The sequence below is a fragment of the Gopherus evgoodei genome, chromosome 5, assembly GCF_007399415.2.
Source record: "Gopherus evgoodei ecotype Sinaloan lineage chromosome 5, rGopEvg1_v1.p, whole genome shotgun sequence".
NCBI classification, from domain to species: Eukaryota; Metazoa; Chordata; order Testudines; family Testudinidae; genus Gopherus; species Gopherus evgoodei.
Genome location: NC_044326.1, coordinates 65,303,921 through 65,325,491, shown reverse-complemented (window position 1 = coordinate 65,325,491; position 21,571 = coordinate 65,303,921). Strand labels below are relative to the sequence as shown.

Sequence of the window (21,571 nt, the reverse complement as noted above, 5' to 3'; positions counted from 1 at the left end):
ACAAAGAAAATCTGACTTTGTACATAGAAATATTTAAAATAACCCCCCCGTCCAGCCTATTGGTTTGTATTTCCCGCTATATTTTTATTTTTGTTTGTTTGTTTGTGTGACCGAGCAAGTTAATTTAAAAGTACATGTCAGAATTGCCCCAAAATGTGTGGTAATTCCATTTCAGTGTGACACTGCATTTCAGAAGAAACTGTTCCTGAGGTAATCTGAGATGGGTTACAATGCTAATCTCACAGCTGTCTCTCTACCTATCGGTACTCATAAATCATATGATATGTAATAAGAGGAGTATGTTTGAGAGGTTAGAAATCTTAAGAAAACTGTGACAGGGTGATAGATAATATGAAATGAATACTTTTTGAAGTTGTATGAAAGAGTGTGTGTTGTGTTTACGGTAAGTACCTTCTGCGTTTTTTCTTTAAGAATATCAACAATGGGCTACATAAAGTATTTCTGAAGTATTGCCTGATAATTGTTGAACAGTTGTATATTAAAGGGCTGTGTTTTATGTAAAACGAAGAGACAACTGTGATTTAAAGGAAAGGATGAGATGAAAGGTCTTCTAAATCTTCTGGATATTCTAGGTGATGTCACATTCTCATTATTAGGTGAAGATAGGTATATTATGTTTTGAATGTTAATTAATCAAATAGTGGAAAAGAGTCAAACTACATTCTGTAGCATGCAACTTTAAAAATGTGTGTGTTGAGTTGGAGGAGACTGCAGTTGGTCACAGTTACAGTTGAGTATCGTTTCCTGAACACACCAACAAGTCATATTCTATCTGAATCATTCTGAATAGAGTAACTATATGTCAGTGCTGTGTGTCCAGCAGAACTGTGTGTAAAATTGAATCATTGCACCATCTTTACAGAGATCAACGAAATAGCATGCAAAACTGCTTGTTTTCAGAAAATGAAGTCTTTGTTCTTTTTCACTTAAGAAATAATAAATATGCCGCATATGTAGCTGTGTGAATAATTCATAGTGAATTTCACAAAAAGTCTAAACTGATCTCAATTTTCTTGTATTTATTCATGTTAAAATAATTTGCCAAAGAATTTGTGCAAATAAACCTTGGTTTGCAGCTTGTTCACAAGCAGTTTGTTGTGAGTATTCAATATTAAGAATGTGCCTGGATGTAGGTAACATGGTGATTTCCTTCTTTTACTTGGATATCCTTAATTTTACAGAATTTGACTTGCAGTGCATATATTCATTATTAAACTGTTTTTCATAGGTAGTCTGCAGTATCTGCTTAAAAATTATTTTTCAATTAAACATATCTTGCAGTATACTTGTTTGCTAGAATATTCTTGTACAGCTATCACTGAAGGGGTATAATGCAATTTTATTTATTTTCAATACTTTGCTTTATGATGTATTACAACATTGGAACTTTGTTGATTGTCTAATCAGTCTTAGTTATGCTGAAATATCAAGGCATCTTACTATTTCCTTTTCTGGTGTAAGACTTTTAGGGTAAGCTGTCAGTGACAGCAAATATCTAAAATATATCATGTATGAAGGAAACAGACATTATGATTGCAAACCTCAGCTTCAACTTTTCATCTACAAATAACTTATACTATTTTGGCAGCAATTCAGGACTTGTACACAGTCCTCCTTTTTTCATGGATATTTTCTTCCAACAAAATAAAACCTCTCCATTAGATTTATTTATTTAGCACATATCAAAGTTTCAGGGGAAGAGGGATTTTTCATCACAAACAATTCTTTATTTTAGATTAAGAGGCAAATACCACCCACCCGCCTCAATGGCTGGGGGAACTTGATGGGACAGGTAGAAAAAGGGAACAGCCCCAGCCGGGAGGGAGGGAGAAACTCCCTGAGGCACACCAGCTAGCTCCTCCATACACCCGCCCACACCTTGAAGTCTCTGGCATCCATGGACCAATTGTGGAGAAGGTATGCTGATTGGCCTGCATTCCCCAGCTCCAGAGATTTTTTGGCTCCATTTCAACAGGAACTAGATCCAGCCTGCCTGATTTTGCAGGTGTAGCCAATCAACTGTTCAAGGACAGAAAGGGATTTTATTCTTCTGTGGGACAGTTGGTAGAGGACCAGAGAGTTTTTTGCCTTCCTAACAGCATCTTTAAGCCACAGTGAGTTAAGTAAGAATATGCGTATTACCTTATTGACATGCTTAGTTGTGATGTTAATTTGGCGCAACTTGCAGCCAGTTTCCAGTGTGATTAAAAGGATAAAATGAATGTTGCCAGAGGTAAAAACACATGGAATTTTCATAATGGGCCTTGGGTTCACTGGATAGGGTGAAACTTTGTGGCCTTTGCAGGCAGAGGTCTCCTCCATTTTGCACCCTCTATCCTCCTCATGAACAGTGGGAAGGGGCCTGGTAAAACTTAGAGCAAGCTGAGTCTTGGAGAGTACACTGAAGAGAATTTACCCTGAGTTATGGATTGTATGGTAGGAGCTCTGTACCCCCCAATCAAATGCCTGGTATAGGAGATGATAGGTGTATAGTGCCCCCCACCCCCGATGTTTAATAAAAGTTGCATGTTGATTCTTAAAATCCATCCGTGTCTCTGTCCTCATTTGCCACTGTGTCTGGATCAAAGGAATGAAACAGACTTCTGACCTGTGTGCTGAATACAGAGATGCCTTTTTTCATGGATATTCCCCCAACCCTCCAAAAAAAATCAAATCTCTCCACTAGGTTTATTTATCAAGGTCCCTAACTTCATTTCAGTTTTCTTCAACAGTCTCTTCCTAATTCCTTCCCTTCATACTCCCTTTCTTTCTCTCCAGAGGAAAGGCATTAATGTACATTTGGGAGGAATTTTCCCTTTTTTTAGTCCAAAGTAAGTCACTTACTTTTACACTGCCTACAGAATAGAGTGTGGAATGTTTGTTCCAGTATGGTGGCCTCTGTACAAAAATTGTGACTTAATATAATCATGGAGAATTGCATCCTGGCACACTGATCCACTAGTATCTATTTATTTCTTTGAATTATGGTACCTGATGCTGTAGTGCTTCGTGAAGCTAAATCTGTGTCTGTTCCTGCCAACCTGAGTTTCTGTGCCTCCTGTATTTGCTCCACTCTTCAACAGCAGCAACAAATATGGGCTTGATCCTAAAATCAAGCTAACTTTAAATCACATTGACTTCAATAAGAGTTCCACTTGTGAAGGGAAGGTTTTATTCAGTTCTTCCAGAAATGTACCATTTTGGATCACAATATATTTCTTCTAACCATCACCCAATATTGCATCCTACCAAAGAGTTAAAATTGTCTTTCAGCTGTCTCTAAATGAAGAGAGGTGATGAAAAATGAGGATCAAACTAACAATTACTCCCAAATGCTATTTATAGTCAGATTAACAATGAGGTTTCAGACTTCAAAAAATCTTTTATGATGATCTCTCTCCAGAAGAAAACCAGCTGCTAAAACCACTGTTGTGAGTCATTCTTGTGGTTCAAAACTTGATCCACTTATTGTAGTGTTACATTTCATGAAGTGACCTGTTACATTGCATGTAACTGTAACTGAATAGGTGGGGGATAGCAGGTTAGCTCTTAGACACCTAATTGAAGTGAAACACATTACTTCAAATTAATCCTGGTGTTCTCAAAATCAGATTATTTTGCAACTACAGCTGTTTGTTTTGAAATGGACAGCTTGTGTAAGGAAAGCATCAGGGTTAGGTGTTCAGAGAATGAAACCAGGATGCAGGAGATTGGGTTCTAATACCTGCTTGGACTCTATCTTGTTTTGCCACCTTCTCCAAAACTGATAGTCTCAGTCATTTGGAGTAAATTTTCAAAAGCACTGTCTATGGCTGGCCCTCTCCTGAGCACCACCTCATGCTATGTAAGTGCTAACTATTATTATTTCCTTAATTACTACTATGCACCCTTTTTTGGTAAACATTTTTTAGAACACTTTTGGGGTGTTCAGGGACTAGCATTTTTGTCTCGTGTACAAATCTATGGCTATAATAAATAGATGTATATTCATTATTTATACTACTGCAGGGCTCTTCCTACATATAGAATAAATAGTGATAGTGTCATCAGTTAGGTGTTTCTTAGTCTATATTTGACTTTAACTAATAGTGAAGCATTGTTCCAAAGGCTAATGATATCATGGAGCAGCTATATTAGTTTTTAACCACGCAGAAATCATTTATACCCGTTCTCCCTTAATGTCTGTGCTATAAACACCAAATAAAAGTTTTTCAAGTTAAAATAATAAACAAGTGGTGGTAATATGAATATTTTGTGCATTCTGTTGTCGCATGCAGTTGAATATGAAATATATGTGAATTGTTCACTCGTATACAGTATATTTTAGATCAGCCTTTTGGTTTCAAACAATTCAAACACAGATCTGAAAGTGAAATTTGCCTAAGGTATAATCAAATACTGTAAATGTTCATTTATAATGGGAAAAAATAGTCAAATGTGTATTGTATACATGTATATAGTGCCCAGCTAAGTAGGGCTCTGATGTGATAGAGATCGAAAGATGCTACAGAAATAATAATAAAGTTCTTGTTGTATATAAAATACCTCTGGTTATGGAAAAGTTGTTCTGTGAAAAAGAAACTTCACTATGGGACACATCCTTGTATGATTCTGGATACAGAACTCCAAATGAAATCAATGAGAGTTGTTCATAAAAGCTGTTGGCAGGAAATAGTTCTATACAAGAGTGCAGGTTTATTATTAATTGTGGTTTCTTGTATATATTACATATTACTGCTTCCATAGGCAGGTGGCTTGATGAAGATAGTTATTCTAGTGATGATCCCAATTGTATTTCACTGTGAGTTACACATACTCACTATGTGCCTGCATCTGGAGAATTTGAAAGTAGTGTCCATTGGTCCCTGCATGCTCCCAGGCTCACCTCATGCCTCTGACAAAGGTGATAAAGGGTGGGGCGGACTGACAGCCTCTACAGTTCGTTTTCATCGCCGCATGGTCCGGGCTGGAACTTTTACTGTCCACAGCTTCTGCTTTGTGCTGCAAAACAGTAACCACACATATCCTGTTCAGGTACCAGACTGTGCCCAGGACCCAGGGCTTCAAACTCTCTGCCTCCTGCCCCCAATCTTCCTTGGCAAGCAATCAACATCAAGTATCAGAGGGGTAGCCGTGTTAGTCTGGATCTGTAAAAGCAGCAAAGAGTCCTGTGGCACCTTATAGACTAACAGACGTTTTGGAGCTTTCGTGGGTGAATACCCACTTCGTCAGATGCATGTAGTGGAAATTTCCAGGGGCAGACATATATATATATATGCAGGCAAGCTAGAGATAATGAGGTAGTTCAATCAGGGAGGATGAGGCCCTGTTCTAGCAGCTGAGGTGTGAAAACCAAGGGAGGAGAAACTGGTTCTGTAATTGGCAAGCCATTCACAGTCTTTGTTTAATCCTGAGCTGATGGTGTCAAATTTGCATAAAGTTGATGCTTTTACAGATCCAGACTAACACGGCTACCCCTCTGATACTTGACACCATGCAAGGCACTGCATTTAGCCATATGTAATGGAAATCCATCAACCTCATGCAAATTTGACACCTTCAGCCCAGGATTGAACAAAGACTGTGAATGGCTTGCCAATTACAGAACTGGTTTCTCCTCCCTTGGTTTTCACACCTCAACTGCTAGAACAGGGCCTCAGCCTCCCTGATTGAACTATCTCATTATCTCTAGCTTGCCTGCATATATATACCTGCCCCTGGAAATTTCCACTACATTCATCTGACGAAGTGGGTATTCACCCACGAAAGCTCATGCTCCAAAACGTCTGTTAGTCTATAAGGTGCCACAGAACTCTTTGCTGAATCAACATCAACACTGCTTTAGGGAAGCTCTCATCCTCTTTGCTGACTCTGGCAGCCCGGACAAGCAGAGTCCTGCTCACACGAGCGAGATTTAAACCATTGCCACACCACAGGGTATCTTTTCCCTCCTGGATCTGGAATCTTCCTTTCCATTGGGAACCTCCATTTCCAGAGGGAGATCTCCTCTGAGGGAAATTGCTGTGGGACAGAGTTTATCACCTCCTGCAGATGCAGAATTCACTGATACCACCATCATGGGAGCCTGAATCAGCCTTCTCCTCCTTGGGAGATTCAGAGCCATCAGAAGAACTGCTCCTCCCATACTGCCCTTATCTGCTACCCAAAATGTCCACCCATTCCTGGGACCAACTGCTGCCTCATGTAATTTAAAGCTGCTTAACCAATCTATTCACTTACCTGTGTTCTTCCCAAAACTGCATGCTTTTGATGAAGAAGATGATAATCTACAAGCCTTGGTTTTTCAGCTGCAGAGAATGGAACCAGTCAAGAAATCCCTGGGACTCTTTGTTGCCATAGCAGAGAGAGCCAGAGGGCATGCCAGAGAATTTCCAAATGGATTCCACTCTATCAGCTCTCAAATCTGCTCCCCTCCCCAAAGGGGTCACTCCACTAGAGCACAAGCAACAACTATAGTCTTTCTTCAGGACATACTCTCTCTGAACATCTGTAAAGCATCCGCATGGAGTTCCATTCACATGTTTGAAAGGTATTTTGTCCTGATGCAGGACTTTGTTGCTAATGCCTCCTTTGGAATGTCACTTCTCTGTTCAACCCTACTGTCCACATCTTGGCACCCTCCTCCTACTTAGTGACTGCTTGTCAGTCACCCACAGTGCAATACAATAGGAACCATCACTCAAAGAAGAGGAGGTTACTTACCTGTAACTGGAGGATATTAGAGAGGCGTGGTCCTTAGTTTTTTTCCACTTCCCCCATTCCTTTCCCTCTGCTTCAGATATTGTTTGCTTCATAGTAAAGAAGGAACTGGAGACATGGTCAGTCTGCCCCGCCATGTATTAGTGGAATACAGCTATTGACCACACATCTCAAAGAACCTCCTGTGGTGAGTAACCTCCCTTTTTTCTAAATATATAGGAAAACCAGTAACATATTTAAATAAGCAAAGAGACAGTTAGGGATTAATATACATTTGGGTATTACAGACATTTCCACTAATATTTCAAACTCATACAAACCCAAGCGCTTCACATGCTCATTATGTCATAGGGAAGGTGCATTGTCCATATTTGATAAGGAAATGTAGTGTGTCTGGCACATTGATGGCTCAGTAGTCTATAGCATTTTAGAGACTTTATGAATGACCTCACACAGATGTTGAATTGGAGATGACATATACAGGAAAGTACAATTTAGATGGGGCTACTATAAGGTGGGTGCATAACTGGCTGGATAACCGTACTCAGAGAGTAGTTGTTAATGGCTCCCAATCCTGCTGGAAAGGTATAACAAGTGGGGTTCCACAGGGGTCTGTTTTGGGACTGGTTCTGTTCAATATCTTCATCAACGATTTAGATGTTGGCATAGAAAGTACGCTTATTAAGTTTGCGGATGATACCAAACTGGGAGGGATTGCAACTGCTCTGGAGGACAGGGTCAAAATTCAAAATGCTCTGGACAAATTGGAGAAATGGTCTGAGGTAAACAGGATGAAGTTCAATAAAGATAAATGCAAAGTGCTCCACTTAGGAAGGAACAATCAGTTTCACACATACAGAATGGGAAGAGACTGTCTAGGAAGGAGTATGGCAGAAAGAGATCTAGGGGTCATAGTGGACCACAAGCTTAATATGAGTGAACAGTGTGATACTGTTGCAAAAAAAGCAAACATGATTCTGGGATGCATTAACAGGTGTGTTGTAAACAAGACACGAGAAATCATTCTTCCACTTTACTCTGCGCTGGTTAGGCCTCAACTGGAGTATTGTGTCCAGTTCTGGGCACCGCATTTCAAGAAAGATGTGGAGAAATTGGAGAGGGTCCAGAGAAGAGCAACAAGAATGATTAAAGGTCTTGAGAACATGACCTATGAAGGAAGGCTGAAGGAATTGGGTTTATTTAGTTTGGAAAAGAGAAGACTGAGAGGGGACCTGATATCAGTTTTCAGGTATCTAAAAGGGTGTCATCAGGAGGAGGGAGAAAACTTGTTCACCTTAGCCTCCAATGATAGAACAAGAAGCAATGGGCTTAAACTGCAGCAAGGGAGATTTAGGTTGGACATTAGGAAAAAGTTCCTAACTGTCAGGGTAGTTAAACACTGGAATAGATTGCCTAGGGAAGTTGTGGAATCTCCATCGCTGGAGATATTTAAGAGTAGGTTAGATAAATGTCTCTTAGGGATGGTCTAGACAGTATTTGGTCCTGCCATGAGGGCAGGGGACTGGACTCGATGACCTCTCGAGGTCCCTTCCAGTCCTAGAGTCTATGAGTCTATGACAATATTGGTCCTTGAAGGAGTCTGCAGGCTTGGGCCGTTGGTGAAAAAGAGCTGTTACTCATCACTATTCTCTGGGTTCTGTTCAAAAGAATACCCAAATACAAATTAAACCAAATCTAACCACATCTGCTAGGTGATTGAGCAGCACCACAAGATCATGACTGATATCCAGGGCAGTGAATGACTTGGCAAAATGAGTGAGGACATTTGTCCATTGCTGAGAAAAGCTCATCTCCATACTCAAGACCAAACTGAAGCCTGATTAAAAAGGTGAACTACTGGAGGTCAAGTTTTGAAGCATTTTGCCAACAGACATTTAGTTATATCCTTGTCAAGACAAGATCAGTGACTTTCAAAATTATTAGTAATAAGAGTTGATTTCTTGAGCATGGTCCTGATTATTGTCTGTTTTAGAGTGTAATAGTAACTTTCTCAATTTCCATCAGTAACTGCCCAAACATCCTTTTAAAAGTCAAGGATCCATTTCTCATATGATAGTACATGTTTTCCCCAATGCCTGGAGCACATCATTTTACAGGATTAATCCGCATTTGGCTAGAAAAGGTGGCACATATTTTTTTCTCCTTTGCTCTGGTTCATCTTCAGTTGGGTTTGCTAAACTATATTAGATTTTCTCTATATTTTCTGCAAAGCTATTTGAGAGGATTAACAATTGCTGCAGCATCATATAAGGGTAGAAAATACAGATTGAAGATGACAAATTGGTTAACACTTTTTAGTGAGTTTAAAACCAATTTAACATACAACTGAAACATGTTCATGCTGTACATAAAAACATTTGGTCCTCTTTCCCTTGACTTCAGAGAGTGCAGGATGTGACCCCATAGCTTCCAATAAACAGTATGTGATGTTTAGATGTTGCTTGTAATTATTAGAACTGAAAGCACTGACTTTTGGGAGTCTGAAGGGACAGAAAACAGGAAGAAGAGGGAAGGAGAAGAGGAGGCAGAGTGAGACTTACAGAGGGTGCAGTAGCAGCTTGGTAAAGAGGTTTCCACTTTAAAAATGAAGTCCTGCTGAAGTTTGTTAGTACCCTGCCCGGTTGATACAACACGGAATCATGATTTTGACAGAATTAATACCTACTTAGTTGCCTAGTGAAGTCAACTGAAAGAGTCCCATTAATTTCAATTGGCTTTGGATCAGCCCCTAATGAAAGTAATCAAGACAGAAAAAGCAGAGAGTAAGCTATGGCTATTGGAGTTGGAAACTTTATGAAACAAATTTTAATAGTTTCTTGAAAGGGAGGTGGGAAGTGCATAGCCTATATTGCACAAGACCGTGGCTTGTCTGGCATACCCAGGTAAAACAGTAAGGGGAAATTGCAGACTACAGCATGGTGGGGAGAAAAGCCTCCATGAAGCTGCTTCTCCCCCCTCCACGTAGATGAGCAGGGAGTAGGAGGGAAGGTCTGATGGATCCTTGCATCTTCCCTAATGCCCTGGCCAGCACAGTTAAGCCAGAACAGAGGGAGAAGTAATCTGTGATATATAAAGTGCCAGTACTTCCTTCTTGAAGCAAGTGGGGAACTAGGGACATATGTGTGGTTCTGAGTCACAACGGGGTCTCTTTTTCTCCAAAGGAATAATAGCTACACACTATTTGTTACTCAAGTTTGAGGTATATTTGCAGATGAATACATCAGTATGGAGATGATTCCAAGCATGTGCGCAGTGTGTAGAAGAAGAAATTGATATGACAGTAAATGAAAGAAACAAGGTGGAAATGAGATGTAATTTAGTGGGTTGCTTTAGTAGGTTATAAGCAACATAGGGAAAATGAAGGAAGACATGAAAACAATTCAGTGTTGTAGGCAATACTGGAAAGGTGGCCCTGTTTAGTGTGCCTTTCGTACATATTTTACAATAAACAGTTAATACAAATATATAAACATTCTGTAGTACTGAACACAAAATTGTAGGAGGTTTCCAATACTACTAGAAATAGCACAGATATGGAGGGGGATGTTAGCATGTTACTAGGCTATTTTTTCTGTTGCTAGCATACACAAGTATTTTGTTGCATGACTTCAGCTAGGTCTGTGGAATTCTGGCAAGCAAACAAAGAACTCATATTCACAAGTTAGAGGTGACAGAATAAAAAGTAGCAGGGAGAAGCATTGCTACTTGATATTACTTAAAATAATAAGTTGTATAATAAGTTTAAGGCGTGACAAATACATTTCACCTGTATCTTTTGTGAGCTTTGTTTACAGAATTTAATCTATTCCGTTTTTTGGTTTGTAGTCTACACAATGTTTTCGGAGAGTGCCGTTTGAATCAGCCAAGATATTAATCACTGAAAAATGAATAATACTCCACATAAGGAAGTTTATTTTCCTATTACAATATACTTACATGGCACTGAATCATGAAAAGTAACTACTGCAGATACCCAATAAATTATCTGAACTAGTAGCTTAAAAGAAGTGAACTGCTATCAGATGTTTTTAGTCAACATTGATGATAACTCCTCTGAGTTCCCTTTTAAAAATCAAGCCATTTTTGGCTAAGAGACTAGCAATAAAATGGCATTAGGAGCTATGATTTAATTTTGCTGATCTCTAAAACCTGAATATATCTGTATCTAAACAGAACTACAAATTGGAGGGGAAGTGGGAGGGATGATAAAAGAGCACTTGAGTGACTCTGCTGCATTTTAGCCTAATCAGATTTGATTTGATTGAAATATCTAAAAAATGAGCATATGATAGATATGCTGACAAACCCTTAAATACAGCCATTTTACTTGGTACCAGAATAATATAATACTGCCTCCCCAAATCTTATTTTCAGAATTTATAGTTGGCAGTGTCAAATTCTATCTGTTTGGGAATAGAAAGACATGATTGGCTGAGCTGAAAAGTCAGGTACACTGCAACACTAGCTTTAGGGGAAAATAGAAACTATAAAAGAAAGATTGTAATATAAAATGTACAAGTACATCTGCCAGTCAATATTATACATGTGCAATATTGTATTTATATTTTCTATTAATGTGTTTATGTAAGTGTTAAATATAGACACGTTTATAGACACACATCATATAGAGCAGCAAAAATGATTAAAGGTCAAGAAACCATTACCTATGAGGGAAGATTGAAAAAAATTGAGTTTGTTTAGTCTGGAAAAGAGAAGACTGAGAGGGAACATGATAACAGTTTTCAAGTACATAAAAGGTTGTTACAAGGAGAAGGGAGAATTGTTCTTCTTAACCTCTGAGGATAGGACAAGAAGCAGTGGGCATAAATTGCAGCAAGGGAGGATTAGGTTGGACATTAGGAAAAACTTCTTAACTGTCAGGGTGGTTAAGCACTGGAATAAATTGCTGAGGGAGGTTGTGGAATCTCCTTCACTGGAGATTTTTAAGAGCAAGTTAGACAGACATCTGTCAGGAATGGTCTAGATAAGGGTAGGCAACCTATGGCACATGTGCCGAAGGCGGCACGCGAGCTGATTTTCAATGGCACTTTCACTGCCCAGGTCCTGACCACGGGTCTGGGAGGCTCTGCATTTTAATTTAATTTTAAATGAAACTTCTTAACCATTTTAAAAACCTTATTTACTTTTCATACAGCAATAGTTTAGTTATATATTATAGATGTATAGATAGAGACCTTCTGAAAATATTAAAATGTATAATTGGCACACGACACCTTAAATTAGAGTGAATAAATGAAGACTCGGCACACCACTTGTGAAAGCTTGTCGACCCTTGGTCTAGATAGTACTTGGTCCTGTCATGAGTGCAGCGGACTTGACTAGATGACCTCTCAAGGTCCCTTCCACTCTTATGATTCTATGATCATATGTGGTGGTAAGATCCATGACATTGCAGAGTAAGAGGATAAACTGTATCTCTCTCTCCCCCACCCCAATGCTCTTCCCACTAATCTACCTACACTGGGGCCTGTTCTAACATTCCAAACCTCTTAACAATTTCATCTAGCTATTATACAGATTTGTAGTGACTGGGTGCAAGGACACGCAAGCTGATCTGTGCTCTCCCAGAAGGCTTAACTTAAAATTGATTTTGAAGACCTGAAGCTTACCTTTTACATGGAAATTGTATAATAAGAGATCAGGAAACATTTCTTCAAGATTTCTGATCTGGAATGAAAGATAATATCCTGAGAAGTAGAGGGGGGGGAAAAAAGAAGAAAAAAATGATGCTGATTCAAGTACAGGAAAGATTACCTAAATGTATATCCTGGAGCACCTACTAGATGAGATCTTCTGTGAGAGAATCAGCAAATTAATAATCTAAACTGTACAGCCTGGAAAACAAATTGAAAGGCAGTACACAAAGAAATGGAAGACAATTTGGGAATCTTGCAAGAAGTGCAATAATGTCTCTGGCATAGAAGGTAAGACCTGAGTGGAGGACCAAAACCCCACATGGTGGCTGAAAATAGTGAAGCTGTAGGAATGAATTGAGGATTTAATCAGAGGACTAGAGAAGCAGGAAGAACTATGTTGTAGGCTTTACAGGGGAGACAACCTTGCAGACTTTACCAGAATTGTCAGAGGTCAAAGTGCCAGTGTTGTTTTTGGAGATATGGATTCCTCACAGTGCTAAGCACTGGACATCAGGCTCCAGGAATGATAATTTGTGGAGACAGAGGCCTGTAATAGAGTAATTCCGTAACTGCCAGTTAATTCTATATGGATGATGGGTCCAACTGAGCATTGTGTACCAGAATATTAGTTTTTTCAGGATATCACATATCTCTCTGAATATGTGTTTGCCCTTATTATGCAGCAACATCAAGACTAGAGCTCAGATATTTTCTTCTTTTGCCTGATAACTATCAGGGTCCAATATGCCAGGGGTCTTCTGAAGATTTCTGCTAAAAAATCATGAATCTCTTTATTTTTTTTTAAAGAAAACTGGTCTGAATTTCAGGTTTGCAAATAGTGTGTTTCTGGAAGCAATTAAGATGTGTTAGTATTGGCCTTTAAGAACTGAGGTCCTGGGCGTTAGGCGTCTAGATGTCTTTGAGGATCTGGGCCTGAGTACCTAAATCAACTCCTAATCAACATTTCACTGGAAAGATTGGCAGAAGCACCTTAATCACTGAGAGGAACGGATCTGTATAATCTACAGTAAAAGGTATAAGGGCTTAATTCTACAACTCTTGAAGTCAGTGGAATTTTACCAAATACTTGTATAGGAGTAGGATTGGGACTTAGTTGTTTCTTGGCTGTGTCAAGAAATTGGATGAACTTCTTACTTGCATTAATAATATACGAAAGCATACATTCCCATTAATGAAAAGCTGTTTAAAATATACATAAAATCATAGCTCTAATCTGAAGCTCCAGCAATATATATGAGCATGTTACCCTCTAATTGCTTACCTGTATGCCACATAATTCGTTCAAAAGGGGAATGTCACATATTTTGAACTGCATATTGAAAGATGAAAATCTTTAATTTATTACATGCTGAAAATACTTTGTGCCAATATTTCTCTGAAGATTAAATGATTGTATTATAATACAAAATGTAGTTTACCTACACAGGTTGCTTCATTATTTCTCTAAATTATTACATGAATTATTTCTGGCTACAAAGATCTTCCAGAATTCAGCAAGTTTATTACTTGCTTATGTACTGTCACTAATCCAGATATTTTCTTCCATCATGCATTATGCAACATTATGGCAGAATGAATAGTTCTAACAATATATGAGAATCAACAAAAACAGTTTCTTACCAATGGTGTGTGCCTGACTGTTATAACTCTGTCAGCCTCCATTCATTGTACTCCCCGCTTAGGGTTGGATGTGACAAATATACTTTGTACAATCTTTGGTTTAGACTGAGTTGTATAGAAGGAGCTGCAACTTCGGTATGTTCAAAGAACTCCTAAATTGACAGGGAAAATAGCAGGATCTAGCCAAGGAAAAAATAGTGCAATTACAAACTTACTTTAAAAACAGTTCTAGTTAATAATATATATTTTTATGAAAGGAAAAAAGCTACAAATATATTTTGATACATATATCTCAGTTGTCTTCATGAGTTCTGTTTCCTCACACTTTGTGATATTATGGGTGTGAAAATGAAAGGCAGTGTAAAGATTTTGTGTGTGAGAACCTTTTTAAAATTGATTTTTACCATTTAAAAGACACTTATCAAAAGAGTGAACCTTCATCCTCCCTGCTCAAAGTCTAATCAGAGTTTGTGGAGAGAGAGTCTTGAAGATTAGGGGTAGAGATGAAATTCAGACACTCCAAACCCACAGGCAAGCTTTTGGACAACAACACTGCTTTTTAGTACCCACTATTCCAGTAAGTAGGACTAGTGGCCACTACTTTACCTCTTACACAGGCTTTCTGGCCCACTGGATAATTTTTTGGCCTTACTTCCAAGCACCATTCTGAGTCCAAACTACTTAGGAACAGAGTCTTCCCTCCAATATGAGAGAAACATCTCTACCGAGTCCCAAAGTAACCCCACCCAGTGGCACTGTGTGAAGCATCTTGTGCTGGAAAAGGAGTGGAAGCTGGTGCCAGAAACTCTGAGGAAGAGAGCAGGGGGAGAGATAGTGGGGGACAGAGAACATGGGGTTAGGCATAATAGGAAGCAAAGCATGTGGGATCGGTCAGAATTAGGGACAACACAGCACAAAGAAAGGGGTGATGGGAGAGTAACAAAAGGGAGCACCAAAACGAGGTGGCAGATACTGATACACAAGATTGTGGAACAGAGGGATAATAAAGTACAGAACCCAGGGGAGATGATACCTACAGGGGTGGCAGGCTTGTAGAAATTTTGGTGGTGTCCAGAACCTGCCCTCCTGCAAACTCCACCCCCACCTACCTAAGGCTCTGGTAGGGAGTTTGGGTCAGGGGAGGAGGTCTGGGGTGCAGGCCCTGGGCTGGGGCTGGGGCTGGGGATTAGTGTGCAGGAGGGCTGCAAGCTCTGGGAGGGAGTTTGGGTGCAGGCTTCAGGCTGGGGCAAGGGGTGGAGGTTAGAGTGACCAGATCACAACACTAAAATATCAGGACATATTGGGGTGCTGTCAGCCTTGCCCACAGTCCACCCAGGCTCCATCCACGCTCCTCCCAGGCTCTGTCCCCACTCTGCCCCAGGTCCTGCCCCCTCCCCACCTCATTCCCCCAGCCCCCCTGCTGGCTTGCTGTGTCCCTCCTCAGTCCCCCAGCACTGCTCACCTTCCCAACCCTTGGCCCGCTCGCTCAGTTGCCCACCTCTTCACCCTGCCAATCACCCCTATGGCGCTGACTTCCTATCAGGTGGATGCATGCTCACCCCCCGCCTCTTCTCGTTGGAGCATCTGCCCTCACTCCACCTGCATTCCTCCCCCTTCCCCCAAGTCCCCACCACTGCCTTTCCTCTTCTCCACCTCCTCCCCTGAGCATGTTGTGTCCTTGCTCCTCCCCTTCCCTCCTGGAAAGTGCTAAGTGCCACCAAACAGCTGTTTGGCAGAGGGAAGCGCTGGGAAAGGGGGAGGAGCAGAAACGTGGCATGCTGGGGGGGAAAAGAAGGCGAGGAGGTGAGAGCTTGGCTGCAATTTTTCCCCATGGGTCCTTCAACCCTGGAGCACCCACGGAGTCGGTACCTCCCTACCTAAATATCGGGACAAATGGTGTCCTGATTGTACATTGATCGGGACATGGGACAAAGGATTAATTATTGGGACAGTCCCGATTTTAGCAGGACATCTGGTCACTCTTGTGAGGGTGTAGGAGGGGGTGAGGAGTGCAGGCTCTGGGAGGGAGTTTGGGGGTGGGAGGGTGTGTGTGGGAAGGGGGAGGATGCAGGGATGGGAGGGGGGTGCAGGGGTTTGGGCTGTGGGGTGGGGCTAGGGATGAGGGGTTTGAGGTGGGGTATGGTGTAGGAGGCTCAGGGCTGGGGCAGAGGGTTGCGGTGTGGGGTGAGGTGAGGGCTGTGGGGTGAGGCTGGGGATGAGGAGTTTGGGGTGTGGGAAGGTCTCAGGGCTAGGGCAGAGGGTTGGGGTGTGGAGAGGTGAGGGCTCTGGCTGGGGGTGAGGTCTCCTCCCCCAGGCAGCACACTAACCCCCACCACTGTCATGCTCCTAGGTCCCCTCTCAGGTCCAGGAAGCCCCCCTGCTTCCCCTGTGGTTGGTGCTGGGAGATGGGGCTGCCATCACATGTGCACCTGCTCCTGCCCCTCATTGGGGGTGGGGGGTGGGGCTGCCCCTTGCCCAGTGTGGGGCAGGAGCAGTGACTGCGGGCTGTGCTGGTGGAGGGTCCCACCGGAAAAGGGAAGGATCTGAGGCAGAAGGGCAGGGTAAGGGCAGCCTGCCCTGCCACTACTGGATGGCGGGGCACTTGGCTCTGTGGCAGCAGTTGATGTCAGGGGGGCCAGCAGAGTAGAGTTAGTGTGGCATTGGAGGCTTTGGGGCTGGGAGGAGGTACATGGGGGAAGCAAGTTGGGCCGGGGCGTGTGGGGGCAGCAGGGCCAAGGGGAGAGACTGGGTACCAAACATTGAGGGAGCCGGGCCCTGAATATTGCTGGAGCCTGGGCACCGTATAACACCATATAACGAGCCCATATAACTTGCTGTTATTGAGGGAATATAAAATCTGAGAGGGAAGATAAACTGCATTAGCATATTGGAGAGCTAGTGGTGAATAGGAAGGCAGAACAAACTAACAACCCCAGTGTAGCCAGAGTCAGTATTTATTTTTTGATTTTAGAAGAGTTAGTTTTATTTAGAATTTTCAAGATTGAATGGTTGCTATCTTGTTTTCATTTTTTTAATTGACGTGTTCCTAGCCTTGGGTTCATATGGATACCTACAAGGAAAGGGGTCATCACTTCTCTCAGACCATACACCCCTTAGGATGCTATATATTGCCATCATTTGATTTGGAAAAAATGATTGGTGACTTCACTGAGACTATATCGGTAGCCCCAGTTATGGGAGTATGGTGGCATTAGTTATGCGGGCTCTCAAACTGGGGAGGATGTCTTGTTTGATGTGCATCTAATACTAGGTGCTTATGTAGCAACAGTTATCAAGAGTGCTTTAATATGTGCTTGGCAAGAAGGCTATAGCCTTTATTTTGTATCCAAATTTCATCTCGAGGTTAGAGGTCGAGGTGAGAAATCAAGATGCGATCCAATCTCAAGGCTGGATTACTAGAATATATTCTATATAGTGCAGCCCTTAAAACCATGCAGAAATTGTGACAAGTGCAGAATGCAGCTACCTACTTATCAAATGAGATTCTTGTAGGGAACACATTACCCTGTGTTTCCTAGTCTGAATTTGCTATCATTTTGATTTTAAACTAAATTGTTGATGTTAATAGTTTGGATGTTAAACAAACTGCCTAAGAATCTGTAAGCAGCCTGAAAATTCAGGTGAAGAGTGCTGTTTGCTGTGCTGTTGTAGCCATGTTGGTCCCAGGATACGAGAGACACAAGATGAGCGAGATAATACCTTGTAATTGACCAACTTTTCTTGGTGGAAGAGGCAGAATTTCTTCCAACAGAATTTGATCCAATAAAGTATATTATCTCACCCACCTTGTCTCAGGGGAAGAAATAACAAAGTGGCTATGAGATTGTCATAAACAGATGGTTAAGGGTTAATGTCTCTTTTACCTGTGAAAGGTTAAGAAGCTCAGTAAACCTGGCTGACACCTGACCAGAGGGCCAATAGGGGGACAAGATACTTTCAAATCTTGGTGGAGGGAAGTCTTTGTTTTGTGCTGTTTGTTTTGTTCATTGTTCTCTCTTGGGGCTAAGAGGGACCAGACGTACACCCAGGTTTTCCCAATCTTTCTGAATCAGTCTTTCATGTTTCAAAATTGTAAGTAATAGCCAGGCAAGGCAGATTAGTCTTATGTTTGTTTTCTTAACTTGTAAATTTGTCTTTTTGCTGGAAGGATTTTTACCTCTGTTTGCTGTACCTTTGAATCTAAGGCTAGGGTGGGGGTCCCTCTGGTCTATATGAATCTGAGTACCCTGTAAAGCATTTTCCATCCTGATTTTACAGAGATAATTTTTAGCTTTTCTTTCTTTAATTAAAAGTTTTCTTTATATGAACCTGATTGATTTTTCCTTGTTTTAAAATCCAAGGGATTGAGTCTGGACTCACCAGGGATTGGTGGGGGGAAAGGAAGGGGGATGGTTAATTCCTCCTTGTTTTAAGATCCAAGGAGTTTGGATTGGTGTGAAGCCTCTCAAGGCAACCCAGGGAGGGGAAAGTCTGAGGGGAAAAGGAGAGAGATGGTTAATTTCTCCTTGTTTTAAGACCCAAGGGGTTTGGGTCTGGGTTCCTCAGGGAAGGTTTTGGGGGAACAGAAAGTGTGCCAGACACTAAATTCTGGCTGGTGGCAGCGTACCAGATTTAAGCTAGTAATAAGCTTTAAAGTGTTCATGCAGGTCCCCACTTGTTGTATTCTAAAGTTCAAAGTGGGGGAAAAAACCTTGACAGAGATAATATCCAAATCTGCATATGACCTTCAAAGGCATCCATTGGCAAATCTCTAGTAAATGAGTCAAACTGAAATAAAGAGGCAAGAGAGAGACAGGAAAGATACTAATGGTGGGAGAAAAATTGACTGTGGTTTTTCAATCTCTAATGAAGGTATTTGTGGGTCCACTTCCAGAAACTATTTTAAAACACTGGAGTGCCAAAAGAAATCTGACGCCATTCACTATATTCACTGTCTCGCTCTCTTTTTATATATCTTTTCAGTTTTACCTTTGGTCAAATGAACTGTGCTTCACTTTCTCTTCACTGTTTTCTGTTCACTCATCTGGCTTTTCCATAAACACTGTTTTTCTGTGTAACTGACAAGAGGTGATGTTTCTAGTGCGAAGAATTTTCTGATTTTTTTTTCTGTCCGGTCCCTACCTCTCATCTTTGATTTTCTTTTTGTTGTTCTAGCTCCTCTTCCCATCTGTTCTTTGTCTATTACTCTCAGCTCAATTTACCACATTGTCTCTTCCCTCCTTTTCAAAGATCTCTCCCTCTCTTCTTTTTCCCTTTTTGATGGGTCATATCTTCTTTCCCAGTATACATTATTGCTGCCTTTCAATTTGATGCACCTTGTTAACGATGCTGTGTTAGTCCCATGGACCCACTACAGAAAGTGCTGCATCAAGATTGAGGTCTGTGCTGCTTCCTTCAATATCATGAAGTGGCACACTGCTGGGATTACTTGAACCAACAGAACAGAGGTGGAGAAAGATATAATATCTTTTTGCCACCTACCCCTAAAATCAGTCATCCCTCGCCCAATTTCTGCCAGGGTTTATATATAAATACAATATAGAGAGAGGGCAGGGTATGCGTTCAAAATATTGAGTACACAATAGTTTACTTCAAAACAGAGATGCCAGCAATAGCAAGCTTGCCCCCCTTTGTCCTTCACTTTGCAGGCCCAGCTCACGCTGGCCCTAACATGCAGCAACCCTCCAGCCATGCCAACAGGGCTACATGTGGAAGGCAAGTTGTTTTTGTTTTGTTTTGTTTTTGGTTGGTTGGTTTTTGGGTGGGGGGAGTGGAGGTGTGTGATAAATTCATATAATAATTTATTATAGCCAATCATTACAATAACAACACTCAAAGTAAATTAACATTGTGTGCACTATTAGATATGAAATTGTTTGCAAGGTCATGACTGCACAGAACATTATGGATGAATGAAAGAGCATTGCCAAGAAAACACAAACATAAATTTAAATTCTTTAATTTAGGTGTGGGATGGATAAATAATGATTTGCAACAACCAGGGATCTCATGTGGCTTTGTTCATATTTTAATAGTTTACTCCTCTTTGCAGTTTCAGTAATTAAGTCTTATGACATTCCAGAAAGCATAAATCCCGCTGAGATGTTTAAGTTTGGAGCATCCTCTTGATGTACAATCAAAAAAAAAAAGACACTTACTCTTAACAAGCTGTTTTGCTTTTACCTTTGAAACACAATTGAATGGTAAAGTAATGTGGTCTGCTCAAACTGTTTTAGTCGCATTGTTAACTAGAACCTCCTTTTGAAATTCATTGCCTTCAATTATATTTTTTAAATGAATTTTAATTATGTGACTGAAAAGAATAAAGATGCTCCAGGCTCCATTTGTTTACCATGGAAGGTCTTAAAAAATGAGGACAGAGCTTCTCAGCTCATGCAGGGGTTGCAGAGAGAGAGAGAGAGATGACTTTTAATTCGACAAGTTCAGAGAGATTTCTTAGTTTGACGCGCATAGCAGGGGGTCTTTGAGCGCCTGGCAATACTTCAGCATTCTGAGCTTTGAAAGTCTTTCCCTGCAGCAGAAATTGTATCAAAAGCCAATGATAATATTCCCTGCAAGGTAAAGCACCCTATTGAAGATTTCTAGAGCTGTTTATTTATTCATCACAGTTTTTTTCTTTTAGGACATATCAGGGATATGGGTAATAATTCACATAGATTATAGAAAAATGCAATAAATAAATAAATAAATAAAAATGCCTCATTAATATTTTCCATCTTCCCTTCTTATGCTTCTCCATAGGCCACATGTAGCTATAAAATATTGTTGTGCTTGCCCTATATGTATATATAATATATAAAATTTGCTACAAATCTCAGCCTTCCCTGTTTTTAGTAAAATTGTCACTCTTCTCTCTACCTTCGATCACTAGCTGGGTACATAGGAAGTTTATGGCCGTTTCCTTCTTACTAAGCCCTCAAAGTGATAGGTCAATTTTACAGGAGGTTACTCAGTTTTGTAGGAGTCTTTTTAAATCTAAATCTTTAAAGTAGGTTTCAGGTAACTGTTTTCAAAGCTAAGATTAAAGCTTCATTTATATTCAAAAGGTCTAGTTTTTAAAAATATTTTTGCATTATCTTTATATGAAAAATATATACATATGTTTTTCTCCTCTATTTTTGTTTTGTTTTTCCACAGCAGACGAGGGCTTTGAGACTACGACAACCTGTCCCTAGTGTAATGTCAATGTTGGCTATCACTTTGGCAGATCAGCCAGCTCAGTGAAGACTAAGAGAGTCCCTCCTTCTGTTTTTTCATCTGCTGGTGGCATTCAAAGCAACCTTGCCTTGTAAATATTGGTGAGTGACCACAAGGGAAAAGCAGTTCCTTGATGAAAAGGAACTTTTTTGAAAAAAAATGTGGTGACCTGTATTTCTTTCTAGGATAAATATTAGGGAAAGTGTCTATACAAAACATATGAAGGATATGTTTGCTGTTTTCATCAGAGCTTGGTCTATTTAACTATATTT

At 40.6% G+C, this 21,571-nt stretch overlaps 1 protein-coding gene across 12 annotated transcripts in view; it reads left to right on the top strand.

The window, feature by feature from the left end:
- TENM3 (teneurin transmembrane protein 3) overlaps window positions 1–21,571 on the top strand; it is a 2,266,571-nt gene that overhangs the window by 972,950 nt on the left and 1,272,050 nt on the right. For all 12 annotated transcript variants that reach the window (XM_030563289.1, XM_030563287.1, XM_030563282.1 and 9 more), the window contains exon 5: window positions 21,240–21,400. The gene's annotated coding sequence lies outside the window, so the exon portion shown is untranslated. The remainder of the gene's footprint in view (window positions 1–21,239; window positions 21,401–21,571) is intronic.